A 13998-nucleotide genomic window follows, 5' to 3' on the forward strand; every position below is an offset into this window, starting at 1 on the left:
ATTATTCTCCTTTCTCTCCCCCACCTTTTTATTCTGTTGTCTTCCCCCTTCTTTTCTAGTCCTGCTGAATGGTCTCGGCCTGAACCATTAACCGTTCATTAATTTCCATAGATGTTGCCTGCACCGCTAAGTTCCTCCAGCATTTTGTGTGTTGCACATGGAGTTAATGTTACTGGAGGATGACTTCACATCAGAACTGGATGGTACCGATACAAGAAGGGAAATCTAGTTAAAATAAATTGTTGAATTTGATATTGAGTCCTAAGGGCTACAACATGCCTAGAGAAAGGATGGAAATATGAAATTAATTCAATAGAGTTTATTATTTCCACCATTTGTGGACAAGGTATAGGCTTTTTCGATCTAGTGATGCATACTAAGCAAGGGTTAGTTTATAATATCAAGCTAAAAGGTCTTCTGGTTCAAGCTAATTAGAAGGACTATGGTAAATTTGAGAATGAACAATTTAAGTCTGAAACTTTAAAACAACTACCTAGGATTTGGATAAAGTGAATAGGGAACTGGATAAAAAGATATTAAATTAGATAAACAAAGGCAGACATTTAAAAGAATTCACAATTTTCAGTGAATGTATATTCCATTGAGAAATAAAGTCTCTGGAGAGAAGTGATTCATCTGTTTTATGAATGGTATGGATTATACTAGATTAAAATGCTTTTGCAATTGTGAAGAACAATATTAAATCTAAAGATTGGAAAAAAATCAGAAACCAGCAAAAATCTAAAAAAGTGAAAATTGAATGGGAGACAACTAAAAATGCATATTAAAACAGACTGCAAGATCTTTTCCATGCGAAGAATGAAACTTTCTCCTGAAACAAAGGTATTGAAAATGAAGGGAAAGAAAGTGGCAGAAATGTTAAGCAAATATTTCATAGCTGTCACCTGAGTGAAAAATATTCAAAAAGCATACAAAAATTAGTGAGTAACCAATGGACAAAACAGAGTGAGGAACATAATGAAGTTCCTAACACTAGAGAAAAACTACCAAGTCAAACCCCATCACAGAGAGGTATACCGATGAGTGAGAAGCTGCATAGGATGGGTATGGACAAATCCACAAACTCCTGGATTACTGACTACATGACAGATGGACACCAGTTTGTATAACTGGGTAGTTCTCTGTCTGAGATGCCACAAGGGACTGTCCTGTCTTGTTTCTGTTCACACCGTACACTGCAGACTTTCAGTATAAATCTGAATTCTGTCACTTGCTGAAGTTCTCTGATGACTCTGTGGTGGTTGGGTGTATCAGAGACTGGCAGCAGTCAGAGTGCAGAGGACTAGTGGACAAGTTTGTGGAGTGGTGCGGGAGGAATCACCTGCTCCTGAATATGACCAAAACCAGGGAGATAGTGATTGATTTTAGGAGGAAGAGGACTGTGACAAGTCCTATATACATTCTGGGAGAACTTGTGGTGGTTCACCTCGACAACCTTGACTGGAAAACCAACACCAAGGCTGTTTACAAGAGGGGGATGAGCAGACTCTGTTTTATAAGGAAGCTGAGATCCTTCAGTGTGTGCAGCAGGATGTTGTAGTTGGTTACCAGACTGTTGGAGATCGTTTACCTGTCTGTTGTAGCAAGTGCAGTCTTCTTTGTAGCTTTACGTTGGGGGAGTGGCTTTGGTGTTGGTGTTGCAAAAAGACTAAATAAACTCATCAAAAAGGCTGGATCTGTCCTTGCCTACAACCCAGACTCTATTGAGTTAGTGGTGGAGAGAAGATCACTAAACAAACTGCTAACCATTAAGGACAATCAGGCACATCCTCTCCGTAACCTACTGAATAAGCAGCGGATCACCCTTTCAAACAGACTCATTCAGCTCCCCTGTCACAAGGATCATTACAGAAACTCTTTCCTACCAAATGCAATAAGCATATACAACAGTTCATCTCTGCACAACAGGAGAACAAACATCATAGTACAATGGTCTCTGTTTTATTACGTCGTACATTATTATTGCACATTAGTGCATGTTGGTAAATTATTATTGTGTATATTATTATTCTGTACTTTATTAGTTAAGTCTGCACACTGCTAAATGTGTTTTTAAATGTTGCTGCTGTAATGAAATAATTTCCCACTTTGATTAATAAAGTACTTATTATTATTATTATTATTATTATAAAGAGCAGGCAAATCACCTTGAGGATGCTAAGATTCTGAATGGAACTTATCATGGTCTTTATCATTAGCTTTGACCAGAAGGCCTTTTAATTTGATATTACAAACGAATCCTTGCTTAATAAGGATCACCAGATCAAAAAAGCCAATAAACCTTATCCACAAATGGTGGAAATAATAAACTCTATTGAACTCATTTTATATTTCCATCCTTTGTCTAGGCACACTCTTGCTCCTTTACTCTTCTCACATGCCTATCACCTCCCCCAAGGTCTCCTCCTTCTTCCCTTTCTCCTATCATCCACTCCTCTCTAGCCCTTTACCTTTCCTACCCACCTGGCTTCACCTATCACCTTCCAGCTATCCTTCTTCCCTCTTCCCTCCCCCCACCTTTTTATTCTATTGTCTTCCCTCTTCCTTTGCTCCTGAAGAAGAGTCTCAGCCCATAATGTCATTTCCACAGGTGCTGCCTGGCCTGCTGAGTTCCTCTGGCATTCTCTGTGTGTTGCTTTGGATTGCCAACATCTGCAGAATTTCTCTTGTTTATGATTAATTCAATATTCCATTCTCCATTGATGCTGACTGATTCAAAGAGCATTTTTTCATTATGAATTTCCAGCAGCTGTTGTCTTCTGCTTCTCACAGTTCTGGCATGTTCTTTTGTTTTTTTATTCGTGTTTCTCTAACTTCTCTCCTTCACCCACAAGCAAAGTGGTTGCTAAAGCATTGTGTCAGCTGGACAGGCCTGCTCTCTTTCCAGTCACAGACATGCCCTCTGCTCTCAGCCTCTCTCCCAAATGTGATTTAAAAGACATTTGTTTTCTCACATTCAACTTCTAATTAAATATCTCTGATCTGAAATGTTAATCCATTTTCTCTCTTATTGACGGTACCTGATCTCTTGAGAATTTCCAGCATTTTATTTTCCTTTGCAAACGTGATTTGCATAGTCAATGTAAAAGTTAAAAATGCCAATAATATTGCTTTATCTTTGTTATAAACCTCACTAATTCTCAGTTGAGTCTGTCCAACAGTCTAACACTGGAGGCCTTTGGTCAACTCTTGCATATAATTATTATCCCTTGCTATAATATAATCTATCAAAGCCAATTCTATTCTCTGATCCTCTCTCACTTCTATTGACATGCCATTCTTTATTCTTGGATTACATCCCTCTTTCCATGCTACCAATCATCCAAAGGTCAAATATTCTGGAATACTCAGTGGCCTGCATTGCTCGTTGTGCAGCCACATCTCTGTAATGATTGTGGAGAGACCCTGCTAAGCCTCTTATTTATCGTGGGCATTTTCCCTCCAAACTACCAGAAGAACCCAGCAACTCTAGCTGTAAGTGGACAGCCTATGATCCGGTCAGGACCCGTCCAGTTGGAGGGTTTCAACCCAAAACATTGAACGTCCATTTCCCTACGTAGACACTGCCTGACCCCCCAACAGTTTGCTTTTTTGCTACTAATGGGAATAGCTTCCCTCTATTGGTAAATACCCTTTCTAAAACAGTCATAATCTTATACACCTTTTAAATCACCTTTCAGCTTTCTTAGTTCCAAGGACATTAGACCCTCTTCTCCAGTGTAAACTTCTAGGTAAAATTCATAATCTCTGGGACCATTCTTATGAAGCTCTGTTTCCTGTTAAGGGCCTAACAGCCATACTGAAGTGTGGTGATCAAAATTAGAGGTAAAGTTTTACTTATGACCTAACCAGTGTTTTTGAAAGGTTCTGTATAACCTCAGTGCTTTAGTTCTTGATGACTAATTTAATGAATCTCAGGATCCTATGTGTTTTATTACTTGCTTCCTCAACATGTTCTGTCCTACCTGACTGAAGTTTCCAACCTCATAATCTCTCTATCATCCAACAGTGGAAAATTCTTCAAATATTCCCCTGCCTCCACTGAAACTAATGTCAATGTCATTATTTAAATTAAGGGATATTGTGGTGACCCACATTTCAGAGCACTCGAACCGGCTCACAAAATGGTGCGCGCCGGCAGGGAGGCCAGCCCCAAAAAGGGCACCAGGCCTTCTTCACCAGCAAGGAGAAAAGCTCACATGTGGGAAAGGACTGTGAATATGTGCCCCCTACAGCATTCCTGCCCGGGAAGGGCAGAAACGGGAAGGCTTAAAAGCGAGGCCCCGAAGTTTGAATAAATCTTTCACACAACTGCAACTCACTATCTGCGTGTCATTATTCCAGCACTGTGTGTAGCACACTGCTACAATATCCCATAGTTGCAACTATTGTCTTTTACTCAGTTATCCTTATGATAGGCTGTAATTTGTTCAAAGGTTCAAAGGTACAATTTAATGTCAGAGAAATGTTTACAATATACATCCTGAAATGCTTTTTCTTCACAACAATCCACAAAAACAGAGGAGTGCCCCAAAGAATGAACAACAGTTAAATGTTAGAACCCCAAAATCCCCCCCGCTCCCCCTCCCGTGTGTAAGCAGCAGCGAGCAACAATCCCCCTCCCCCACTGGCAAAAAAAAGCAAGCATTGGCACCGCCACTGAGCACTCAGCATGAGCAAAGCAATAGCAAAGACACAGACTTGCAGTTACCCCAAAGACTTCATGTTTCACCTAGTATTCGACATACCGCAAGTTCACTCTCTCCCTGATACGGGAGAAAGAGATGTCTCCATTTTCCCAGCAAGCAGAGAGATGTAACAAACAACTCACTGGTTTACAATGTTAAAAGTCCATTACATCGCTTTTTTCGAGTTCTGTACCTGAAGCTCACAAAGATCCCAGATTTTCAGGTACACAGCAGATATTCTGACTCCCCCAACGACACACCAGTCTCAAGTCATGACACCAACCCTCGATCCACCCGTCTCCAGTACCCTGAGATCCTAGGCTTTTGAATTCGAGCTGGACTCTTAGGCCGAGCTTTTGGTGTGCCAAACAATAGCCAGTTATGAAACCCCGAAAGCGGGTCTCATTCCTGCAAAGAACCGTAGTCAGTGTTTAATTCCAGGTCAGGGTCTTCAAAAGAACCCTGAAAAGGAAAAACTGAGATATTAAAGATGGAAATAGAGCTGTTTCTGAAGATGCAAACAAAGGAGTCGCCATTAGCCCGCCAAATACATTTGTGCATATTGACTGAGCAGAGGTTGATAGATAAAAGAGAAAGTGAAACCATCAGAGAAATTGAGTCGCTCCCACGTTTACTGTTTGAATGTTCATGAGCAGCTACTGTAAGTGTCTTCACTGCCTGAAGCTGAATATAAACTCAAACAGGTCAACCCAAAGATGTTTACAACCAGATTACAATTTATTAATAATTAGCTAATTAGATACACTTCTGACAGAGGTTAGCCATAATGAAACAAAGTCAAAGTAATTAACTCTCTAATCAAAAAAAGTTTTAAGAATTCAAGATAATTTTCTGGATGCAATTATTGGATCTGAAATTCCTAAGAGTTTGATGCACAGCCTTTGGAGAAATTATCACCTATCCCAGGCACAAGCTTGGAGGGTCAGTTCAACCTGCCTTACTATTTTTCCTCAACATGTCCAGCATTTTCATCAGGCAGGAATTGACACCCATGCCAATGCCTCAGATAGTTCAATCTTTGTTTCGGTCCTTTCAGGAGATTACTGCCAGACATGAGGAAAATTGAGAGATACTATGCTTAATCACAGATTGGCTAAATAGGACCTCTTTGTATTGCAAAGGACACTTTTTGTGAATCAGAAGAAATGACAGATTGATTCCAGCTGCTGAGTTAGTAGGTGCATAAGTTAGGTTTCAGGACTTCCCTTGCTGGCAGCATTATTCTTCAATGTATCAGAACTGATAGGATGGAAAGTTCAAAGTGCAAATTTCAAAGTAAATTTATTATCGAAGTACATATGTAAACGTACACTACTTTGAGATACATTTTCTTCACACGAGAAAAGGAACACAACAGAATTTTCCCAAAAATTATAACAAAGTCTGACAAACAACAAATGTGCAATAAAAAATAATTCTGAGAACATGCTATAACAAGCCCTTCAAAGTCAGTCTGTAGTTCATAGAATCAGTTCAGAGTAGTGTGATTGAAGTTATCCATGCCAGTTTAGGAGCCTAATAGTTGAACCTGGCATCTAAGGCTTCTGTACCTCTAAACACGAGAAATTCTGTAGGTGCTGGAAATCCAGAGCAACACACACAAAATGCTGGAGGAACTCAGCAGGTCAGGCGGCATTGATGGAAATGAATAAACAATGGACCTCCTGCCCAATGGCAGTAGTGAGAAGAAAGTAGGGCCTGGATGACTGTATTATTTGAAGGTAGATACTGCTTTCTTGAGGCAGTGTTCCATGTAAATATACTCAATGATGGAGAGAGCTTTGCCTACGGTGGACTGGGCTGTATCCATCACTTCTTTTGTAGTCTTTTCCACTCCAGGCAAGTGGTGCTTCCATACCAGGCCATGATGCAGCCAGTTACAATACTCTCCACTGTGCATCTATAAAAAAATTAAATGCTGTTCTGATCTTTAAAGGAAGGCTCTTATCTGCTTTGAATTTATGATTAATTTTGATTGATTATTTACATTTGCACACCCTTGATGTTTGCCAGTGTCTCAGTCACCAGTTGAGTACTATTCCACCAGAGTCCTCCATTGTCATGCTGGGAGAGTTGAATTCGATGTATTGGTTTGTTACAGCTGGCTGCCAGGGAGCTTGAAACTGCTTAACTTCTACAGTTGCGGCACAGTAACGTGGTGCAGCAATTAGCACGACACTTTCCAGCACCTGCTAAACCTGCTAAAAGATGGTGGTTTAATTCAGGCTGCTGAGAGTAAGAAGGTTGTATGTTCTACCCATGACCATGTGGGTTTCCTCCAGGTGCTCTGCTTTCCTCCCACAGTCCAAAGATGTACAGGTTAGGGTTAGTAAGATATAGGCATGCTATGTTGGTGCCGGAATCATAGCAACACTTGTGGGCTCCCCTAGCACATCTGGACTCTGTTGGTCATTGACTCAAAACAACACATTTCATTTTAAGTTTCAATATACAATGTGACAAATGAAACTAATCTTTAGATCCTTAGCTACTTAGAACATAGAAAGCAAAGAAAAACAGTAATGGGAACACATCATTCAGCCCTTCAAGCCTGCTCTGCCACTCAGAACAACTGTCTCATTACCATATTCCCACCCTCCCCTTACTCCTGTTGCTTTTGGTGTCTGAAAATCTATCTATCTCCTCAAATATGCCATAAAAGCTACAAACACTCAGCAAGTCAGGCAGCATCTGTGGAAAGAGTAACAGAGTTAAAGTTTTGGATCCAGAACCCTTCTGATGTATTTCCTGTTTTTATATCTGAAATCATGTTGGATCACTGTCGCACTGACCAAGGAATCATTCTGGCTAACAGTAGCTTAGAGAGCAGGAAATTCCGATGTGGTTCCACTCACTAGATTTTTTATTTTGTTTTTTGCACCATTTTCTGTAAATCTATGGATTGTTGTGCGTGAAGATCCTAGATGATCATCAGTTTCTGAGATACTCAATCCATCCCATCTAGCACAAACAACTATTTCATGGTCAAGGTCATTTTGATCATATTTCTTCTCCATTCTGATGTTTGGTCTGAACAGCAAATGAACCACTTGACCATGTCTGCATGCTTTAATGCATTGAGTTGCTGCCACATGATTAGCTGATTATATACTTGCATTAACAAGTAAATGTATAGGAGGTGTACCTAATGAGGTGGTCACTGAGTGTGTGTGTGTGTGTGTGTGTGTGTGTGTGTGAGTGTGTGTGTATATATACACACTGCGTGCAGCCAATCTCTACCATACAGTATCAATTTTAGTAATACTCACTGAGAAGTAACATTTTCTGTAAATTCCGCTGCTTTTCCTTGATCAAAGTCATGTCAAAATAAAAAGACCCAAAATTCTATGCAAAGAATGGGTAACTACTCTTCTTCTTCAGATGTATGTATTGATTAATTAGTAATGTGAATAAATATCTGGACAGTTTAAAGTGAAATTGAATGGAAGGTTAAATGCTATGCTCCTTGATTCAATTGCCAATATGATTCAAATGATTTATTTTGTGTTTATTTAACTCTTAATAATGGTTCTGCAATAGTGCAATTTCAGCTCATCATATTTCTGGTAAAAGATCTCAATCCATTTGCATCTCGCAGAGAGTGATTTAACCATTAACCTTCATCATGTTGCCTGGACGAATAGTGTTCAACTTGTGTCACGGCAACCCTTGTCATTAAAGTCAGCGCCAAAGCTGTATTAGGATGCTTGGCTTTCCTCCCCTTTGTTTAAATGTGTCTGTGATGATGGAGATTATTTCAAAGTCAATAAGCAAAGCATTCACATAAAGGACACCAGCTGCAAACCAGAGCCTCTAAATAGCCATGATTGGTTCTGATACCTGGTGCAGAAACACTGCGCCATAGCATTTTATAATGCACCTAATTTGTCATCTCATATCAATGCCGCAAGTAAAAGATGAATCATGACAGTTGTACTAATTGCCTTTACTCTCCAGCAAAAACAATAAAGATTACAAAAGGCAGGTTGAATATTTAAGCTTCCAAGGAGCTGTCCCAATGAATCTGCATGGTATTTATCTCAAGTATAATGCTAAAAATGCAACTTATTAACCAGTAAGCAATTTTCTGGGACAAAATTATAATGCTGTAGGCACATCATGCATACCGCTGTACCCCTCAGGCTGACTACGTCTTTTAAATGAAGTAGTTATTCTCATCATCACACATCTCCAACCATGTGAAGCAAAGTATGGAGGTTTGTTGTCGATACACGTACTCCACTCACCTGTCCCGAAGCATTAGACACTCATTTGAGTTTTTCTTCAGTAATTCTCTGAGTCTGAGTTTGTTTATTGCACAGATGTTACTCTGTGTACATTCCAAAGGTTGATGCAGAGCAGCAGATTGACTCCCCTATTTTTCCATCAGCATTCACTGCAGTTCTGCTCTCGCTCGTTCACAGTGCCTCCCAAACTCCCGGCCTCCAACAGCTAGAAAGGAGAAATAATCAGTCCTGTATTATTCAGTCCCATACACCCCCAACAACTGTTATTCTCTGATCCTCCATGAAGCTTCTAGTTTTCTTGAAAATACATGTTCCCATAGGGGATGAATTTTTAGATGTTAGGGACACAAGGCAAATGAGGGAAGATGCTGCTGAGGCAATGGTCAGTCAGAATTTTATTTAATGGTGGACCAGGCACAAGTGCAATTCTTGCTTCAGTTTTTGTTGTTACATTCATATATATATATGCAAGGAACATAAAAAATAGAAATAAAACAAAAATGTAAAGGGAAATACAGCTGAAAATGGTCAGAAAAACAACAATATGGAATGAGAAAGAAGCATGTGAATGACATCCCTAGAGGTCAAATTGGGAAATAAATCATGAAAGGAGAGAAATAGAGTGGGGCATAAACAGAAGATCGGGATCAAGGGAATACTGTTAAAGAATTTTCTTTGTCTTATCTAGAGACAGTTGACATAGGAAATGATATTTTTTAACTCATCACCAGGAATTTACATTATCAGTTTTGTAAATTCTCCCTGTGTTTCATTTTAATTAAGATATTTAAAATCACTTACAATTTTGCACCTTCCTTAATGTATGTTGTATGTTTACATTTCCCTGGCATTGCTTCAGTTGACTGCAGCCATTTCCAGTCATTAATTGCTGTGCTTTGTTACCATCGAGATTGGGTCAGGTACACTTCCATCATCACCTACACGGCTTTATTTTGCCATGCTATCGCTGTGCCTTATTTCATCTGGGAATCTGCTTTAGTATTATTTCAAATGTCTTTTAAACTTATCTCTAATGATTCCTGAGTTAGTCTTAGAAATTGAACTTTTTACTAATTTATTAAAAGTAATTTTAAAAGCAGATCAATGTGCAAAATTAAGGAGATGGAGCTGGGTAATAACAAATATTGCTCGATTTATTACTGCAATATTTTGTTCCATTTGGGAACAGAGGATGCAAAGTGAGAATCTTAATAAAAAAAACAAGTAACATAGTACACCAGAAACATCCATTATCTGAAGTGCTGAAGTCTTAGTTGTGGTGTGATGGTAACGTTGAATACTGAGTCCAAGACATTATCCATCATTCGCTGCCATGAAATATGGAACTACCATTATTTTCACAGCAATTTTTTAAAATGTTGTGTTTGTAGCTTCTAACTTGGTATCAATGAATAAAATTTTGAATGAATAAGCAGAATAACAAAATGCTGGAGGAATTCAGCAGGTCAGGCAGTGTCAATAGAAAGACCAAGATCCTTCATCAAGATGGATGCTGATGTTTACTCTTTTCATTAGATGCTGCCTGAGCTGCTGAGTTCCTCCAGCGTTTTGTATGTGTTACTCTGAAATTCCAGCATCTGCAAAATCTCTTGTGTTTATCATTCAGTAAGCAAATCTATTTGTTTTTCTGGTAGCTTTATATTTTTAAGAAAATATATTAAATGGCTATTGTCTTAAGCCAATAGCCCTAATGTTATCATTTATACTTTAAGTAAAATTATTTAATTCCTAAAGGGAAGCAAAATTTACTTAAGATCACCACACAAAGTAAACTTCCTGTTGAAAGGATTAAGCACATCCCAAAATGTATTGAACAGAATGACTCAAGTGAATGAATCACTTAGAATGAATGCATGTTTCTAATTTATAGAGGCAAGGTAAAGGAAGTGACAAAGACACAAAGTGACAATGACTGGTAAGCAGCTGAAGGATATCTCTCAAGCCGGCAGTGGACCAAAGCTTTCTTCTAATTAAATTTTCCGACTCCATTTATTAATTAATGGTTCTTTCAGATAGCATTTCCCTTTTCAAGGTCAAAACTGTGATTGACAGTGAAACCTAAGCCTGTTTCTGCTGGGTGTATACCTTGCCATTGAAATTTCAACCAAGTGAGCATAGAAATAAATAGGTTTTGGTGCTCTCCTGTGAGGGAGGCAGTGTTTTGCACTCAATCAAAATCCTGAAGTGCTGAAACCATAAGGATCAGCTTCAGCCATTACATTCCCTGGTGAATGATGCCACAGTGATAAAAAAAATAGCATATACATTTTTGTTATTGCTTTTCCACAGGGTTCAGATGTTTTTTAATGAAGTTGCTAGCTTTTCATTAATTGATGTCATTTCATTTACTGGGTCAAAGCATTCATTAGTACAATAGATGCTTTCTTTTACAGATTTCACAAAGGCAGAATTCTTATCCATTACTCTAGCTCTTTGTATTTGCAAGTTAAGAGATATATAATTTTTGTACCATGAAGTGATAATGAAAGGCTCAAATCTAAATCTATTCTCATAAAAAGGAAAAAAAATGTCATATTGTTAGTATTTTTGGGGGGTGGCTTTGCAGAATCCTTCTCTGCCACATTCATGTACAACTTTACAACTTTCAATTACTTTTCTCTCCTCTTTAACAATTGTTTACCATTGTGCCTGCCCAGTATTTCTTAAAATTACTGAAGACAGATAATTGCCTTTTTAACCATAATTATCTCCAGCTGGCAAATACAGCATAATATTTAAAAAATTGTAAAATTGTGGTGTGAACCATCACTGTTAGGAAAATAAATTAGAAATAATTTCATACTCTAATGATATAAAGTGTAAAATAAAAATAATTACTTTTGGCATTTTCTTGAGGCAAGGCCATTTCAGCAAACTTCGCTATCTGCACAGAGGTTCTGAGAAAACACAAGAAGAATTTGGTCAAAGAATCCAAACTTCATTAAAGGATGAAAAAGACAATAAAATCAAATAAATCATCTTTGTCATGCCACAGGAGGCTACTTAGCCCCATTGAGTCAATGACATCTTCTGGAGGAGCCATCCCATTTACCCTATTCGTCCTCTCCTTTTTCCTTGTCACCTTTCAATTTATTGTCCTTTGCATATACCCATCAACTTTCTTTGATTCCCTATGCCACTAACCCACACTAAGTTATTATAGTCAATCAACTTAGAAGGCCATCTTCCAAATGTGAGAGGAAAATAAATCAATGTCATTAAAGCATATGGAGGAAGCCTGACCAGAATTCTGTACACACAAGATCTGAAGACAAGACCAGCTCCTGATGCCTACAGCTGTGATGCAGCAGTATTAACTTCATACCAAATTCTGGACCAAGTATTCACAATAAGTGAAACCCTGAACTCTGCACCAAGGGTACAAACCACAGGCTTCATCCAATGAGTACATTCCAAGAGCTCATGTCCAGAGGAAGATTAATTAATCAAAAGAAATTGATCTATTGCATTAAAGTATGAAAGTGGTCTTTTCTGAGGAATAATCACAAATGAGAGAAGATCTGCAGATGCTGGAAATCCAAGTAACTCTTACAAAATGCTGGAGGAATTCAGCAGGCCAGCCAGCATCTATAGAAAAGAATGCAGTTGGGGTCTCAGCCGGAAACATCAACTGTACTCTTTCCATAGATGCTACCTGGCCTGCTGAGTTCCTCCAGCATTTTGTGTGTGTTTTCTGTGGACTGTCCTTCAATAAAGTGGTATAATTTTAGACTAGGATTTACCTATGTTATGAGCAAACACGTGGAAATCTGCAGATGCTGTTAATTCAAACACACACAAAATGCTGGTGGAACACAGCGGGCCAGGCAGCATCTATAAGGAGAAGCACTGTCGACATTTCAGGCTGAGACCCTTCGTCAGGGCTGTCTCGGCCCAAAACATCGACAGTGCTTCTCCTTATAGATGCTGCCTGGCGTGCTGTGTTCCACCAGCACTTTATATGTGTTGTTTTACCTACGTTATGTTTTTTCCCTAAGAATTTAGCCAAAATAAATTTAATTGGTGCAAAACTTTTAAATATAAATCAGGTTTTGCACAGAACTCAGACTTCCCTGTTTTCCAAGAACAGTTTAAAATAAACATACACACCACAATTGCAGCAAACTAAAATTCCACAATCAGCAATGGACCCAGAACAAATTAATTACCTTCAAATAATTGAACTCATTTGCAACCCTTTTTAGATTAGTTGATTATTTGAACCACATGGTTATAATCAATACACATTGATTGGTTTTATTGAAATTTTATTTAAATTTACCAAGAAATTCACAGCTCTCCCAATCAAATGAGATTGCCCTGTCTTCCACAAGTCATTTTCAATCACTTTAATTAAATTTCCTATCTTTAGCGCATCAAACTACACCAACTTAACACAATATGGAGAAATAATAAAAGAATGCTTTTAATAAATAACATTTTATAATATTACCTTATTACACTGTTTCACATTTTTGCATAAAATGTAATGCAATTGAATTTCAGAAAAAAATCACAGTAAAAGTATTTCTCAAAATGAAGAGCAATGCAACAGAATCAGCTATTGCAGAAAGACTGAGAACACCACTACACATTATTTCATTTGTAACAATTAAGGTTTTATCTGTAGTTCCTAGCCTGGTTTTTAACTATATAATACTACTGGAATGGTACATTTTGCTTCCTAATAATAGATAGCATCCCAGAGTCAAACTGATAGTTTGGAATTTTAGTTTCCAAGCAACGGTAGAATTGCTAAACTACTTATTTATGCAAATTTCTCAGGCCCAGATTTCTAGTCAATGGTGAATCACCCATGCTTGCTCCTGACATAGTTGCACATCCACTGTTGTTTATTGGAATTCTAAGCCACTTCATCCTCAATAACTCAGTCTTGTGTGGTACCAAATCATAAAGACAAGAGATTCAGCAGATGCAGGAAATCCGGAGTAACACACACAAAATACAGGATGAACTCAGCAGATCAAGCAGAAATAGAG

General features: G+C 38.3%; 1 long non-coding RNA gene across 1 annotated transcript in view; it reads right to left on the reverse strand.

Annotated features, from left to right (window-relative positions):
- Window positions 1–9037: 9037 nt before the first annotated feature.
- Window positions 9038–13998, reverse strand: part of LOC132396309 (uncharacterized) — a 69158-nt gene continuing 64197 nt past the window's right edge. The window contains exons 3-4 of the long non-coding RNA XR_009512942.1: window positions 11837–11895; window positions 9038–9182 (exon numbers count right to left, since the gene is read on the reverse strand). This is a non-coding gene — a long non-coding RNA (uncharacterized LOC132396309). The remainder of the gene's footprint in view (window positions 9183–11836; window positions 11896–13998) is intronic.

This window comes from Hypanus sabinus, chromosome 7 (assembly GCF_030144855.1).
Source record: "Hypanus sabinus isolate sHypSab1 chromosome 7, sHypSab1.hap1, whole genome shotgun sequence".
NCBI lineage: Eukaryota > Metazoa > Chordata > Chondrichthyes > Myliobatiformes > Dasyatidae > Hypanus > Hypanus sabinus.